The 17,197-nt window shown below is 39.3% G+C and overlaps 1 pseudogene; it reads left to right on the top strand.

Annotated features, from left to right (window-relative positions):
* Window positions 1–17,197, top strand: part of LOC124777860 — a 40,142-nt pseudogene that overhangs the window by 11,677 nt on the left and 11,268 nt on the right.

Raw genomic sequence — 17,197 nt, 5'->3', positions numbered from 1 at the left:
GAAATTCTTTATTAGCTCATTTAACACCTTCACTCCCTCCTCGGAAGTTTGGAGTCGACTTCGACGGTTATCAGGCGCGCCCAGTTCCTCCCCGGTCTCTGGGCTCACTGTCGCGCGTGCTACGTTAGTGGACCCCGTCGCAATTTCTAACTCCTTGGGTAAACACTTTTCTGAGATTTCGAGCTCTTCAAATTACCCGCCAGCGTTTCTCCCGAAGAAACGTGCAGCGGAAGTGCGACCTCTTGCTTTCTCCTCTCAAAATCGCGAAAGCTACAATACTGTTTTCTCCTTGCGGGAACTCCAACATGCACTCTCTTCTTCTCGCTCCTCCGTCCCAGGACTAGATGGTATCCACGTCCAAATGTTGCTGCATTTATCAACCCATAGTCTGCGTTACCTCCTTCGCCTTTATAATCGAATTTGGACCGACAGTACTTTTCCCAGACGATGGCGGGAAGCTATCGTCGTTCCTGTTCCGAAACCTGGAAAGGACAAACATCTCCCCTCTAGCTATCGCCCCATTTCTCTCACGAGTAGTGTCTGTAAGGTTTTGGAGCGTATGGTGAATTACCGTTTAGCTTGGTGGCTGGAATCCCGCAGTCTTTTAACACCTGCCCAATGCGGATTTCGAAAGCATCGTTCTGCAGTTGACTATCTTGTTGCTCTCTCCACTTATATCATGAACAATTTTCTCCGGAAACGCCAAACAGTAGCAATATTTTTTGATCTGGAGAGAGCATACGATACCTGTTGGAGGACAGGCATCCTCCGCACACTGTTCTCTTGGGGCTTTCGAGGTCGGCTACCCCTTTTTCTTCGCGAATTTATGGCAGAGCGCACATTTAGGGTGCGGGTGAACACTACTCTCTCCCGTACTTTCTCCCAAGAAAACGGGGTACCCCAGGGCTCCGTGCTGAGTGTTGTACTGTTTGCCATTGCCATCAATCCAATTATGGATTGTCTCCTTCCTGATGTCTCGGGCTCCCACTTTGTGGACGATTTTGCGATCTACTACAGCTCTCAATGGACCAGCCTTCTTGAACGACGTCTTCAAGGATGTCTCTATCGCCTCCACTCTTGGAGCATCGAAACCGGCTTCCGTTTTTCTCCCAGTAAGACCGTTTGTGTTAATTTTTGGCGACGTAAGGAGTTTCTTCCGCCCTCCTTACATCTAGGTCCTGTCAACCTTCCGTTTTCGGACGTCGCTAAATTCTTGGGTCTTATGTTTGACAGAAAACTGTGCTGGTCCTCCCACGTTTCCTATCTTTCGGCTCGCTGTCTGCGATCCCTCAACACCCTCCGTGTCCTGAATGGTACCTCCTGGGGAGCGGACCGAGTGGTCCTTCTCCGCCTCTATCACGCCTTAGTGCACTCAAAATTGGACTATGGAAGCATAGTCTACTCCTCTGCTCGGCCATCTATCCTTCGGCGTCTCAACTCTATCCACCACCGTGGATTACGTTTAGTGTCTGGAGCTTTTTACACCAGCCCTGTGGAAAGCCTTTATGCTACTGCTGAACCTCCGCTGTCCAATCGGTGAGCAGTCCTTCTGAGTCGTTATGCTAGCCATCTGTCTTCCATGCCTGCTAATCCAGCCCATGACATTTTTTTCGACGCCTCCTTTGATGTAGGGTACGCAGGCCGTCCCTCCTCCCTACTACCACCGGGAGTCCGCTTCCATCAACTGCTCCATTCTCTTTCCTTCCGCTTTCCTAAAACCTTCTTGACAACTTGGAGTACAGCACCGCCTTGGCTCTGTCCCCAGATCTGCCTGCTCCGTGACCTTTGTCGATTTCCCCAAGGATGGTACCCCTTCACTTGTTTATCGTCGGGCATTTGCTGGTCTCTGTGCACAAATAACGGATGCCACATTTATTTACACTGACGGCTCGAAAACATTGTTAGGTGTAGGGAGTGCCTATATTGTTGGCAACACCCCAAATCACTTTCGGCTTCCCGACCAGTGTTCGGTTTATACTGCGGAGCTTTACGCTGTTCTCCAGGCTGTCCACTACATCCGCCGCCATCAGCGGATACAATACGTTATCTGCTCAGATTCTCTCAGCTCTCTCCTCAGTCTCCAAGCTCTTTATCCTGTGCACCCTCTGGTCCACCGGATTCAGGGCTGTCTGCGCTTGCTCCACCTGGGGGGCGTCTCGGTGGCGTTCCTCTGGCTCCCGGGACACGTTGGTATTGGTGGAAATGAGGCGGCCGATATTGCAGCCAAGGCTGCAGTCTCTCTTCCTCGGCCAGCTATTCAATCGCTTCCCTTCGCTGATCTACGGAGTGTTCTATGTCGACGTGTTGTTCATTTATGGCACATGCATTGGTCGACACTTAGCCATAATAAATTGCGGGACATAAAAGCTCTTCGTTGTGCTTGGACCTCTTCCTCCCGAACGCGTCGTCGGGAGGAGGTAACTTTAACTAGACTCCGGATAGGGCACTGTCTTTTTAGTCATCGACATGTTTTAAGCGGCGATCCTCCCCCACTCTATCCCCACTGCTCTCAGCTGTGGACGGTAAGACACGTTTTAATTGAGTGCCCCTATTTTAATCCGTTACGCTCCCGTCTACAGCTATCGCCTGATATATCGTCGATTTTAGCAGATGACACGCGCTCAGCCAACCGCGTTCTCAAGTTTATTAGTGCCAGTGAAATGACGTCAGTCATTTGAAGTTTTTTTTGGGGACAACCAACCCCTTTCTGTAGTGGATTTTTAAGCCTTCTTTCTGCTTTTAGTTTCTCCAATTTTATGACTTTCGTTCCCATTGCTGCTGGTTTTCAATTTCGGTTTTTTACTGGTTCCTAAGTCACGGACCGGGCGCTAATGACCATAGAAGTTTTGCGCCCAAAAAAAAAAAAAAAACTGCCGCCCTCCTGCTCTCCCACTGCCGCCCTCCTGCTCTCCCACTGCCGCCCCCTCGCTCCCTCCATCCCTGCCCCCACCTTTCTGAGGTTTGGCACCTTGTAATCCAGCTAGAAGTTAAATGTTGTAGATATTGTGTTTATGTATGTATTTGTCATTTACAGGCTCTCATACATGGACTGAATAGGCACTATTACTCTATCAGCATTAATTATCGCAAGAATGAATTGGAGCAAAAGATGCTTTTGAACCTGCATAAAAAATCTTGGATGGATGGCCTTATGCTAGCTGACTACTCTGAGCACTGCAAGCTCAATGAATCAACAGTGCAGGATATGTTGGACTTGGCACGTAACTACAACAAGGTTAGTTGCATTTTGCACAGATAGTATTGTAATAACTGCAGTGTTGATTTATAATGGAATTTAATTTTAGCGGCAGTTTGCACTATTATACATCAAATTTCTGAGTTCCCGGTAGATTAAAACTGTGTGCTGGACTGGGTTTCATAGCAGATAGGGATTGCTTTAAAATCCAGGAGTTGGGTAGTCATATTTCAGTCATTTAGCAACACGGCCTATGCGAGCTCTTGCTTATGTTCAGGGCTGCGGCAGTACTGTGGATTAAATTTGCAATGGAGAGCAGTGGGCCACCATTAAGTTTTTCTTCTTGAAGGAGGCATGTAAAACACAAACCATTACTCTCGAGTGAGCTCGTATGACAATCCCCTGGTCAGAAAACGACATGGAACTTTTCCAGTCACAACTTTCAGTGAACTACTGCTGACTGTTCAGTACCACACAACAAACTACTGTAACAATAAGTAAGTATTCCAACAGTAAACATGAAAACAAACAAAATCACAGGATGCATCGATCACACAGGATGGTAAACTACCTGAATCTAGAACACAATGCAAGTGGGAAGTGCTGTGGTGGTGAGGCAAAGGTTTGGCAACTTCGAGTGCTTGCTGCGGCTACAGATATCGTGAAATGTCATACATAATTGCATAGACCCTACTTTGATAAGATAATACCAACAGAGCAGTCTGGGTTCATACATAATAAAGGGACCCAGGAGTGGGTTCTCAATGTCAAGACAGTTAATTGACAAATGTAGTAGAGAATTTAGTATCCATTTAGTTCTTTGTATGCACAAAACTTGACACTGGACTCAGAAGTGAACAGCACTGTAAGTATTTACTTTAGTGGTCTTGTTTTTAGTGAATGGATAGACGTTATTACTGAAAGTCAGTTGTGTACCTGACATTGATTGTATTCAGAAGAGAATGTAATGTTGCTAAAAGAAAAATATAGATGCTTTTAAGGATCAACAAATGCAAAACAAAAAAAGTTATTCCTGGAAAGTAAATGCAAACGCGCTCAACATTATAAATGTTGAAGTGAGGAACATAGTAATTTCAGTACTTGCTTCCTTCAGGAATGAAGTGAAGAAGACACAAGTTTGGAAATCAAAGAAATGTGAAACTACTACTTCAAATCATTGTAGCTGTATCTAGCAGCTAAGAATTGTAGCACGAAGCAGCTGACATTGTTGGCCATGTTCTGCTTTATAGTTTTTCCCTCAGTTGTTCTGAGCAGCTGTGAAAATCTGCTGACATTCATGAAAATTTTTGGAAGAAACTAAGAAATCGTGTATTTTAAAATTGTTCTCTGGTGTTTGTGAACCTGCAAACCCCTGTTCAGCTCTGTCTCACAGGAAATATTCTAATAATGCCACCAGCCAACTTTTAATCAGTGAGGCTTTTCCTACATTTATTGTCACTGCAAACTGTTTGATGACCAGTTCCAGTTATGTTTTATACTGGCAGACACCATCTTACTACCCATCAGTATGGCAGTGGCAGACTATTCAGTGTGGCTTCAGTTTATGTAAGCAATCAGTTCACTAAATCTCTTGATAAATGTCACAAGTAAGCTAACTTTTATTTATTATTTTACATATCTAGTTCTGTAGGACGAAATTGAGGAGCAAATCTCCATGGTCATTGAATGTGTCAGTACATGAAATTACAACAGAAAAGTAATAACAGATAAAATAAAATGTTTATGAATCCGGAAAAGACGTCAAGCTATAAGTTTACATAAAACAGGTCAACTATGTAACACAGGAATCAGTTTAATTTTTCAAGGAACTCCTGGATAGAATATGAGGAGTGACCCATGTGGTAACTCTTAAGGCTAGATTTGAAAGTGCGTGGATTACTGTCAAGGTTTTTTGGTTTGGGGGGGGGGGGGGGGGGATGTGGCTGAATACCTAGGCCAATGAATGGGGGTCGACATGAGGTTTGCAAAGTGGGACATCCCTCATTGCCCGAACTGTCTGATTCTGCGCCAAAAATTCCTTTTGAGAATGGACAGCGCTACCCCAAAATGTAATAACATATGTCATAAGCGAATGAAAATATGCAAAGTATACTACTTTTAGTAAACAAGATCCTGAACGTGGGCTTTCCATGAAAGTTTACTGTTTTTTTTTTCTGAACACTTAGAAATTTTAGCTGTTCAGTCTCACTAATAATATTCCCATTCTGTATAATTAAGACATTAGGTTTTGTTCAGTTGTGTGTTATAAACTGTAAAAACTGAGTCTTACTGTGAATTAGCGTTACTTAATTTCTACAAGCCATGAATCTGTCTTGAACTGCACTATTTGAAACAGTGCCAGTGTTACACACATGCTTTACCACCAAACTACTGTCATCAGCAAACAGAAATATTTTAAAATCAACTGTAATACTAGAAGTATATCATTAATATAAATAAGCAACAGGAGTGGCCCAGCACTGATCCATGGGGCATGCCCCATGTGGATCCCACAACATAGCCATTTTGATTACTGTAGAGAATGAGCTTTTTCTGGCTATTCTTAAAGTAAGAGGTGCACGAATTGTGAGCTACTCCCCTTATTCCACAATGGTCCAACTTCTGGAACAATATTTTGCGATAACATAGTCAAATGCCTTAGTTAAATAAAAAGATGCCTGGTGTTCTAAACCATTTGTTTCATCCTTCGAGTACTTCACAGAGAGAAGAGAATAATGTGTTTTCATTTGTTAAACTACTTCTAAAACCAAACTGTACATCGGACAGCAAATTATGTGAGATGAAGTGAAATAAAACAATATGATCAATTATCCTTACACACACAGCCTTTCCTGCAACTTCAGCAAATACTGACGGCATAGAAATAGATCTAAAATTATCTCTATTATCCCTTTCTCCCTGTTTATAAACCGGCTTTCACTACTGAGTACTATAATCGTTCAGGAAACTGACCGTTGCTAAAGGAAAAATTAAAAATGTCTGAGCGCAAGGCTAATATATGCAAGACAGTACTTCTGTATTGTGTTAGATACACCATCACAGCCATGAGAATCCTTGGTCTTCAGTGATTTAATTGTTGACTCAATCTCCCCCATGTCAGTATCACAAAGGAGTAAAGCATTTTTCAGGTGTGTTATGATTCCCTGTGGAAACTAAGATTTTATTTAATTCACCATCTACATTCAGAAAGTGACTGTTAATCACTGTACATATATCTGACTTACCAGTAAAAGAAAAATTTTTGTTACATGCTAACTTTGTGTTTTCAACCTTGTGTTGCTGACCAGACACTTCCTTCATGACTGACAATATGGTTTTAATTCTAACCTGTGAATTAGCTATTCTATTTGTGTACCACATAGTCTTTACCTTCCTGATAACATTTTTAAGCAGCTTACATTGGTAATAGGCTGCTGTAGCTCGATTGCAGCAACTTTCAACATTTTGATGTAATTCTCACTTTTTTCTACATTATATCATTATCGTACTAGTCAGCCATAATGTTGAAATATTCATCTGGAATCAAAGTTATTCACATGTTGACACCAAAGGTTCATTGCAGATAGTATTATTCATGTATGGCATTAATGCACTACATGAGTCACACACATAGATAGATAATAGTAATATAGAAGACAGTCTTTCACCAAAATGTTAATACAGGGTGTCTACGACCCGGGACAACCGGGAGATCCGGGAAAAACCCGTTTTTTTTTTTTTCATCCGGCAGAAAACTGGGAAAAACCCGGGGTATTTTTAGAATTCCGGGAATTTTTCATTGTTTTAGTTTTCAGTTAAATTTTTGTAATTTTGACTAGTAAGAACCAACACACTAACAAAGGATATTACTGTATCCCGCTACTGCAGAATAATACTTCAACAATAAAACATAAACGAGAGAAAAAATGAAAATAACTTAAATTGCAGAAGAAATGCGCCATATACAACGACGACACAAGTGCTCATGCAAGCGTCTGCCAATTGAAAATGTGTCAAAGGCTTTAGGAAGACTATGCAGTGCTTCAGAACAACAAATTGCCTCCAATGAGCGTGAAGTCGCAACTGTTTACATTAGATTTGTTTTAGCAGTTAACGTGTGGGCTCATGCGCATGCGCAGTAGAGTCACGTTTGAGTAGTAGGTTCTCCCGCTTCTGTCAGCAGGATTGTGGCTGTTGGCTGTGCAAGCAGTCGCAGCAAGCAGCTAGATACTACCGGGAAAAGGGGGCGCCAAATTCATATTCTTGAGGAAAAAAAACTTGTTTCACAAAGTACCTAGCATCCAGCGCACGTTTGCCTATCAATTAGTCATATGATTTTGAAACGCTTCTCTGTTGGTTTTTGAACATTTTTGAACACATTTTAAGTTGATTTCTGAATGAATCATAAGCTGACTTTTGAATGCATGCATAGTGTACGTGATGACTCTGTCAGGAGAATCCTCGTCGCATCTAGAAATAAACTTTCCTCGGACAAAAGGGGACGGGGCTATACGAGCTGAGTGGAGTAAAGCCGAATAGATGAATGGCAATCGCTGTCTGATTATGTGGCTGATTGGGTGTACGAATGATCAGCGTTGTTATAATTACTAGCGAAATCCATAGGGTCATACTATCAGAGCGGAAATAAATGACTGGCAGGAATAACAGGTGAGAAAGATTATGTATTATCTTCTCGGTGTGTCCAAGAAAATGAAGTTTTGACAGGAAATGTTTGGCCAGATCGCTACACTAGTAAGGACCAGTAGTACAGTCCCCGGCTACCAGCCGCTTAAGTTCTGTTATGGAAGTAACGCGGAAAACGTGTTGTACGAACACGTAACAACGCCTAACTGGAGAATAATTGTGGGAGAACTTAACCAGTGATTCTGGCAGGGTTAGTGAAGTTATAGGCGAACAAATTTTGACAGTGGCAGCAATAGCTACAGAATTGGTGATGACAGGATTGTTTGTTAGAACGAGGACGGAGAAGAAACGAGGACATCACACAAATTATGGAAGAATAAGACGATTCCAAATTTATATAAAAATTTCGTAATACTAGTTTTCAATCTCATGCTAGAGAAGCTGGTGCATATGAATGAAACGTGAAACTATTTCCTAACATAAAGCTTTTTGCTTGTAGTAGGCCTAATAGGCATTTGATATTGATACTTATTGGATTATATTCTGTCGTGTTATAAAAATGACCATTTGTGCCAAAACAGTCTAGTTTATTTGGTGTGTTATAAAATTGCTGCCATATTAGAAAGGCCTATTTTGTTTTATCTAGCAGACAGTGACAAAATAGACGTAATCAGATCGAGAAACCACACCAGTCTTGGGTATTGTTTGTATTAACAGCTTTTTCAGTATTAGATAACTACATTTCGATTTTCCATGTAGCAAAACATTTGACAAACTTTGATGAGGTAAAAGATTCTTTCACAGAAAGGAAAACACGCCATGTAAAGCTGTAGCAAGATTAGAGAGAAAAAAATGCTAGGAGCTAAGGTTTGAAGAAATGTGTAATTTCTTGCTTATCTCTTGTCAGTACTGGTTTTATATATGCTATATTTAATTTTATGTCACACAAAACAGCGAGTTATTAACTAATGGGCAATGAAGAGCTCAGATTTTCCGAAGAGTTCTTGTTCTCTCGATTACAAATAATCCCATCCGCCATTAATTGCGAGATTTTTTTTTAAGAGAGGCGGGCTGTCAAACCGGCCAACTGGGAGCAGGAGAGGCACCACAGGACATTTCAATTTCCACTCTCCTCAATATAGTTTGGACGTGCGGTAGAAAAATGCTTTATGAAGAGGCATGGAACTGCACTTGGGCATACTTAAGACCAAATAATGTCTTACATTTCCTCGAATACATATGTTTTATGTTTCAGACTTTTCAGAAAGATGTGCGCTACAAGATCAACATATTTTGAAGATTCGATTTTTTTTTAATATTGACCCGGTTCGCAAATGTCTTAGATCCGCGGCTGATGCGCAGAGCAATCTGAGCTATAGTGGGTAGTCTCCACATGACACGTGTTTACGTCCAGTGATTTTGCTGTTTCCCCTTCGTTTACTCTCACGTCAAATGAAAACAAAACGGATATCCGTGGCCGGGAGCTATCAAGTGAATTAAAACACATTCACATAATTACTAAAGGCTGAAATATGTTATTAGTTTCAGATTTTATTTTATTTCCACCTTTCTGACAGTCAAGCATTAATCGCCTTGCGGAACAATGAAGTTATTTTTGTCAGTGTGCTAAAGAAATTTGACTTTTGCTAATCTTTTCCGCAGAGGCAGTCAATGTATTTGAAACGAAATGTTTAATTCCACAGTACTGGGCAGTTTCAACTGTTCGCTGCATTTCAAGTGCATGTTTTCATTTTCTAGCACGTATGGCATCATGCCATAATAAAGAACCAAACATGATATAATACAGTACTGATGCTCCAAGAAAATTTACATCCTGAAAACCACACTTAAAAGCTTGATATCCGGTCGGGGTCTATGGTACTTCATTGGGAATCTGGACATAAGAGTGTGCCTTAAAGTATGCACTTTAAATGTGCACATTTTAATATGGTTCACGAAATTCCGATGCTCTTGCAGTATCATCTTTCATTGATGATCTTTTACACGTACGTACATACGGGCTTCCTACATCATGATATCTACCGAAGCGCGGTGTCGCCTGTTACCTGAGCTCTCTGGCAACTGCTGAAACGAACCTATTTGTAACAGGTCGCGGGAAAATATTATGATTGGTGGTTTGAAAAGCGTTACTTTCAAAGTAAATATCCTTTTACGTAAGTTGAACTACGTACAAGAATGGACCGTGAATTTATTAAATCACAAAGCGTTTGACTCTCATTTAAAAATCAGCTGTCTGATGACGAGACATTTAGAAGCATTTCGAACCCTGAGGATCAGACATTTATGTCATTATTAAAAATTTTACAGGCAGGCGTGTAACACACGCAATAAAGATCAACAGTATATGCGAAAGCTTAGCTTCTCTTGCAGCTTGAGACCAATATTTTATGTGAAAGCTTTTTTTTTTCTTGTAACAACACTATGTATACTAATTTAAACTATTAACTTTCCCTGTTTGGCGCGCTACTTAACACTGATGTTGCTATTGGCTGACTACATCACGTGTCCTATGCTCTGAATATCCGCTGTCATCGGCTGGTGAGATCACATGACATGAGTTACGAACGGCTTACAAAAGCGCATCGAAATCTCGATTTCAATGGTTCGGAAAGTAACATGTGGTGTTTGGTGGAATTCCAATGTATGTTTCGTAATACGAAAATACGCAGCGTACATGTTGCTGCACATCAAAGATATTTCCAAAACATGTCTTTTTCTCTGAGTTTCTTTTCTAAAGTGCCGGGAAATTGTACGCCCATGTACAAAACCATAACCATTCAAAGGAGTGATAGGGGAAAATATACTGTCACTCGGGAGAAAGTGTTTTTTTAACCGGGAAATCTGGGAAAAATCCGGGAATTTTTTTCCTTGTCCACGTAGACACCCTGTAATAGTGCGCTGAACGAACTCAAACTTGCTACGTAGGCTTTACCACAGTAATGGGTAGCCACAAACTTCTGTGGAAGGGTTAACATTGTGATCACTAACCACGGATTTCAGCATACTCCTTACCTGGATCTTATACGTGCTTATAGGTTGCAGGCTGTGGTTTTTGAGATGGGGTGGGCAATATAAAGACTTGTGTATGAAATTATTATACATGTTCATTTGAAAAACTGCTAGGTTTGATTTGTCTAGTTGAACTGAGCTTGGGCAATAATTATGTTTATGTAGTAGATGATCATTTAACAAAGTAAAAAAAAAAGTTGATGGAACTATTTAGCATGTCTGTCCTGTGAATTCCCTAATTACAAGTACAATAGCCATATTTAGACTTAACATCATTCATGTTAATTAATGAAAATTCTTAATTAATTAGTGAAGCCTGTCATTAAGCCCAGGAAAATTACAGCAATGAAAGTATAGAGGTCAAAGCTGGAATTCAGTGAGAATAGTGGCTAAATCCACAATAGAAATTTTGGGTGTGTATGAAATTTAATATTAATTATGTAGTAAGCTACTAAGTTTCAGTAAACCTGAAATGTTTTACTGTTAAGTCTTGATGCTGGTCTTTCTAATGAGTAGTGTCAGCATGTCCAAGATAACCTATTAGCTCATCACTATTATACGCTGTAATAATGATTTCTGTTATCAGTTACTTAACATAGTTTCCAGCAAAACTAAATGCACTATTGGGATCTGCATATTGAAAACTATAGCCTGAATAATAAACCTACATTAATCTGTCTGATTAATGTTTTAAAAGATTCGGGCAGCTATTTTATGTGCACTATGCAAGCGACTAGATGAAACTTGAAAAATAGGTGGAGAAATAATTATTAACAAGAGAGTAATTACAACAGGTGGGGTGGTTCCCCATTGCTGTTCTATGGGACATGGTCAGCCATTGTGTGCAAATCTTCACACTTGCACAACATGCTCCATGCCTGCAGTTAGAGGCTTGGCGTGTCTCAGCTTTGCTCAGTACAGTGCCACAGTCCATTTAGTAGCTCGGTGCGACACGGCACTTCCAGCATTTAGTGTGACATTTTGGGGTCTGTCCGACTTTCTTTACTTTTACAGAAACGTGGCTAGTGCTGTTTACCATTCATTATTTATTCATGGTATAAGGGAAGTTTATAGACCAAGTGAACGTTTGCACACAACTAGGCACTCTAGCGATTTACTGTCTCAGCCTTCAAAAATAAATGGAATCACAGAAGAAAAGGATGAGAATGCACAATATCTAGTACACAGTGTCATAATTGATAGGTATCACAAAGTTGCTATAGAATGTTATGAGATTCATTGCACTTTCTTGTAAATTAGTGGGCATGGAGCATTGCTGGCACAGATAGTATATTTTCTGAAGTTGCACCCATTATTATAGTGTCAGTTTTGACAATTTTTGATGGAATGGAACAAAGAGTATGGAGATGTATTAGTGCAAAGAACATAAAGTACACTTGTGGGTAGAACAAGATGGCGTCACATATTGGTGTAGTGGTAAAGCACTACAGTTCAAATTACAAAAATTATGGTGTTAAGTGTTTTGTATGTGGAGAAAATGTAACGCAGGGACTCCGTATGTGTGAAGAAGCTCAACGGTGGGTTCATTCAAATTGTGTTGCTGCACTCAGTTTAAATTACACTGCAATCAATAAAATGTGTTTGTGTAGTGATCAGTGCAATGCTATTAACGAACTTTTCATGGCATATGATGCAGGCATTGAACAATGTGTTGTTAAAACATTGATGAATGATGTGTGCTGGCTAAAAGCTGAAGTAAACAAACTAAAAAATGCCTTCTCAGTAGAAAAAACCAAGTCGGCGAACGTAAGAGCAGCGGACACTCACTTTGACCTGCTTTGTAACATGTCCTACACACCTAAAAAGGCTCATAAGGTGAAAGTTTCTGCAGATAATTTTCATATCAAATTAAGTAATAGATATCAGGTATTATCAGACAGTACTGTAGTGCAAAAAGAGAAAGTCATTGCGAATTCTCGTGAATCCCTTATGGCAAAAGGTCTCGATGAGAAACATTTAACTCGTCCTGGCAGCAAAAAAAGTACTACTAGATTATATATTAGAAGCAAATGTGATGATAAGGTGAACACTTTATTGCTGGGGAAAAATGACAGGGCTGAAAAATAGGAAAGTAAATCAAGAAAATATTTACTTATTCTCAGACAGTCATGGAAGAGGGCTAGCTGAAATACTGAAAGCAGAAATGGTAAAGGTAAGTGTTATGGGTCTAGTGAAGCCAGGTGCGCCTCTGCATGTTGTTACAAAAGATATCTATAAATACAAAGACTCGGGTTCAAATAACTCATTTATAATAATAGCTGGAGCAAATGATGTATATGAAAACGAAGCAAAACATGCAATAAGAGATCTGAAGAAAATGCTAGTGTGTGTGTGCTGCCAGCACTCAAAATAACTATTGTTAGTATTCCTGAGCGACATGACCTAGCAAAAACATCTCGTGTAAATAAAGAAATAGAAATTACAAATCGTAAAATTCAGAAAATGTGCAAACTGTTCTGCAATGTGAGCTTTCTTAAAGCTGCCAATCTAAGAGAAGACTTCACAACACATGGTATGCACAGGAACAGCAGTGGCAAATCTAGATTGTGTGACTTAGTACTAGAAAACCTAAATCAGTTCATGAATCACAGTATCCACCAGTAGCAGTATGTATGGTGGAGCCTAATCTAGGATCACAGAGGAGTACAACTGCAATGACTTCGGATAAATTGAGAAACAATTCAAGTAAAGAAATCGACATGGATGATTTGTAAAGTTCAGTTTCTATTACATCAACTGTCCCGTCATCAGTGGAAGTGTCATTAACTCCAGCTACAGCAACTACAGCACCGGAAACATTAACATTAACTGCAGCAGGATCAACAACTAGATCACAGTGCTCCATCAAAGCTACTGTAGTGCCACAAAGGCCTGCAGCAATTTACAATCAAAAGAGGAGCTTGAGGCCTAGGAAACCTGCTCTACTAAATCAAGATTTTTTTTTATGGTTTCACAACAAAAAGGGGAAAACCATGACTTAGGTAAGTCAGTCAGAAATGGCACTCAGCCAAAGATCAATTATCTAACGAGTGCGTGCAAAAACTCGCCCATCTTGAAACCTAGCAACTCACTTCCTCAAAAAGCCAGTACCAAATGTGACAAACTGTGTATTTTTCGTCAAAATATAAGGGGGCTAAGAAATGAATATTAGTGACAGTAATACTATTGATAATGCCGATATCCTTTGTTTTACTGAACACCATGTAAAGGAGGGTATCAATATGCTGAATCTAGATGGCTATCATATCACCTTTCACTTTTGTAGAAACAGTGTGCAGAAGGGTGGTGTAATTATATATGTAAAAAAGAATATAATGTAGAGATCTCTCGAGCTTGCAAAATACTGTTTTGATCAGCATTTTGAAGCTTGTGGTATAGAAATTAGCACCAAGACCCTGTCACTCATTGTAGTAACAGTGTGTAGGGCCCCATCAGAGAAGCAATGTATGTTCTTTAAGCATCTCAAATCTCTTCTATCCCACATATTTTCAAAAAATAAAAATACTGTAGTCTTAGGAGACTTTAACATTAACTTTCTAGATTATGATAGTAGTAGAGCTGACCTGCTGCATATAATGAACACACATAACCAACACACATAACCTAACACCAATGGTAGACTTCCCCACAAGGGTTACGAACTACTGTTAAAGTCTAATAGATAATATTTTCATTGACGAGAATAGAAACACCAATGCAACAGTAAAACAAGTCCTAAATGGTCTTTCAGACCGTGATGGCCAATTGCTATCAATGATATATGCCCACACAAGAAGGACAAAAGTCTTTAAAAGGTCATTTAGGATAATTAATAATGAAAATCTCATGATCTTCAACAGTTATCTTCAACTCATTGGCTGGAGTCCAATTTATAGAGCACTGAAAGTCAATGACAAATTTAACGTATTTATAAATGAATTTATGTGCCACTTTGAAACTGTCTTCCCTCTAAGAACTGCAATGAACAAGTAACAGAGCCATACCAGCAAACAGTATCTCACAAAAGGAATAAAAACATCATATAGGACTAAAAGACTGCGTTATGTTTCTCTCAGAAATACAAATGATCCTGAAATAAGAGCTCATTATAAAAGGTACTGCAAGATCTTAAGTGAAGTTCTGATAAAGGCAAAAAGTGTGTTCATCAAATCAGAAATAGATACTTCTGGCGACAAAATAAAAACCATCTGAGGTATTATTAAAAGAGAAACTGGTAGTTAATCAAATGATGCAGAAGATATTGAAGTTAGACATAATGGAAATGTCATTGATAAAGGTGAAAATGTTGCAAAAATTTTCAACAATCATTTTTTGACTGCAGTGGATAAAATAGGGTGTAATGGTTCTATAAATGAGGCTCTGAATCTTTTACAAAGAAGTGGACTTAGTGTAACACCCCAGATTAGCATGCCTCCCGTCACTGTTGAGGAAATTAAGAAGATAATAAGGACCATGAAAAACAAAAACTCAACTGGCATTGATGGTGTTTCCATCAAAGTGTTGAAACACACACGCATTTTCATTTGTGAAGTCCTGTGCCACATCTTTAATGAATCACTGAGACTAGGAATTGTCGCTGATAGACTTAAATATGCAGTGGTGAAACCGTTGGACAAGAAGGGTGACAGAAACGAAGTAACCAATTATAATCCTATTTCACTCTTAACTTGTTTCTCCAAGATTCTAGAGAAATTTGTACACAGAAGGATTCTTGAACATCTTAGTAAATACAATATTCTCAAGAAAAGTCAATTCGGTTTCCAGAAAAGCATCTCAACAGAAGATGCAATATATTCTTTCACCAATGCAATTCTTGAATAAGTCAATAATAAAATGTCTCCAACTGGAATTTTTTTGTGAGCTTTCTAAGGCGTTAGATTGCGTGAACTATGAGATTTTTCTGAGAAAGGCAGAATTTTATGGGTTAGCTGGAGAAGCAGGGATGTGGCTTGCCTCCTATTTAAAGGACCGAAAACAGAAAGTCATGGTAAATGACACTAATGGGGAGCCAGTGTCCTCTTCTTGGGCACAATAAACTGTGGAGTCCCACAGGGCTCTATTCTGAGTCCTCTACTTTTCCTTATTTTCATAAATGACCTTCCAATGTGTACAAGGGCTAAGATAAAATTTACTTTATTTGCTGATGACATGACGATTCTGGTAGACAATTCAACAAATACTAATCTTGAAATCACTGTAAATGCAATTTTTCAGGAGACCTTTAACTGGTTTACCTCTAATGGGTTATCACTAAATTTTGAAAAAACTCAATTGTTTCAGCTCCATACAAGTCAAAATATCGAAGGTGAGATGAATGTTAAATACAATGATGAGAATTTAGCAATAGTGGAGTCAACAAAGTTCCTGGGTCTACTTGTTAATAGCAATCTAAACTGGTCCTTACACATTCCTTACCTATATAAAAAACTAAGCTCAGCAATTTATGCTATTCGTGCGATTGCTTCCTTCAGTGACTTAAATACTTTGAAAGCTGCCTATTTTGGTTATTTTCATGGCCTATGGAATTATATTCTGAGGAAACCAGCCAAAGGCAGACAAAATCCTCATAGCCCAGGAAAGAGTCATTAGGATTCTGTGTGGTGTCAATTACAGACATTCCTGCAGGAAACTCTTCCAAGAACTGAGAATACTCACAACAGTTTCTCACTACATTTTCTCTCTCATGTGTTTCTTGTGTAAAAACCATTCCCTTTTTGAAATGAACAGCATGTATCATAACTATGATGCTAGGGTAAAAAATGATCTACATCTTGAGCAAAATAATCTAAGTATGGTGCAAAAAGGAGTACACTACTCTTGCATAAAAATATTTAATGCTCTCCGTCAGGCAATAAAAATGTCAGTTATTGATCCACCTACTTTTAAAGATCAACTTAAACAGTATCGTCTATGTAAAATCATTTACTCACTGGACGAATTTATGTATGAGAATACGTGAATTGATTTTGATCTATTGTAAGTTGTTACAAAAAACAATTCTTGTAAACATTTTTTCTATGTAATATATTATTCATTGTACAACCTATTATTATAAACAAATGTCTCGAATCTATGTAAGTGACACGTTCTACACCCAAACGATTTATCACTAATGGGTCTACAGAACACAAATGAAATAAATAAATTAAATAAATTGATAAAGTCAAGGTATACGCCTGAAACGATTTTTCGATTTATGGCTCACTATTGTTGAGTTTCTGAAGGATAAAGGAAAGCAGGGACGTAAAATACCCAGATCAGATTGTTGACTTCAATTTATATGGATTGGACTGCGCACTAACTGCA

Source organism: Schistocerca piceifrons, chromosome 2, assembly GCF_021461385.2.
Source record: "Schistocerca piceifrons isolate TAMUIC-IGC-003096 chromosome 2, iqSchPice1.1, whole genome shotgun sequence".
NCBI classification, from domain to species: domain Eukaryota; kingdom Metazoa; phylum Arthropoda; class Insecta; order Orthoptera; family Acrididae; genus Schistocerca; species Schistocerca piceifrons.
The sequence above is the reverse complement of the archived record's forward strand: the minus strand, read 5'-3'. Positions and strand labels throughout refer to the sequence as shown.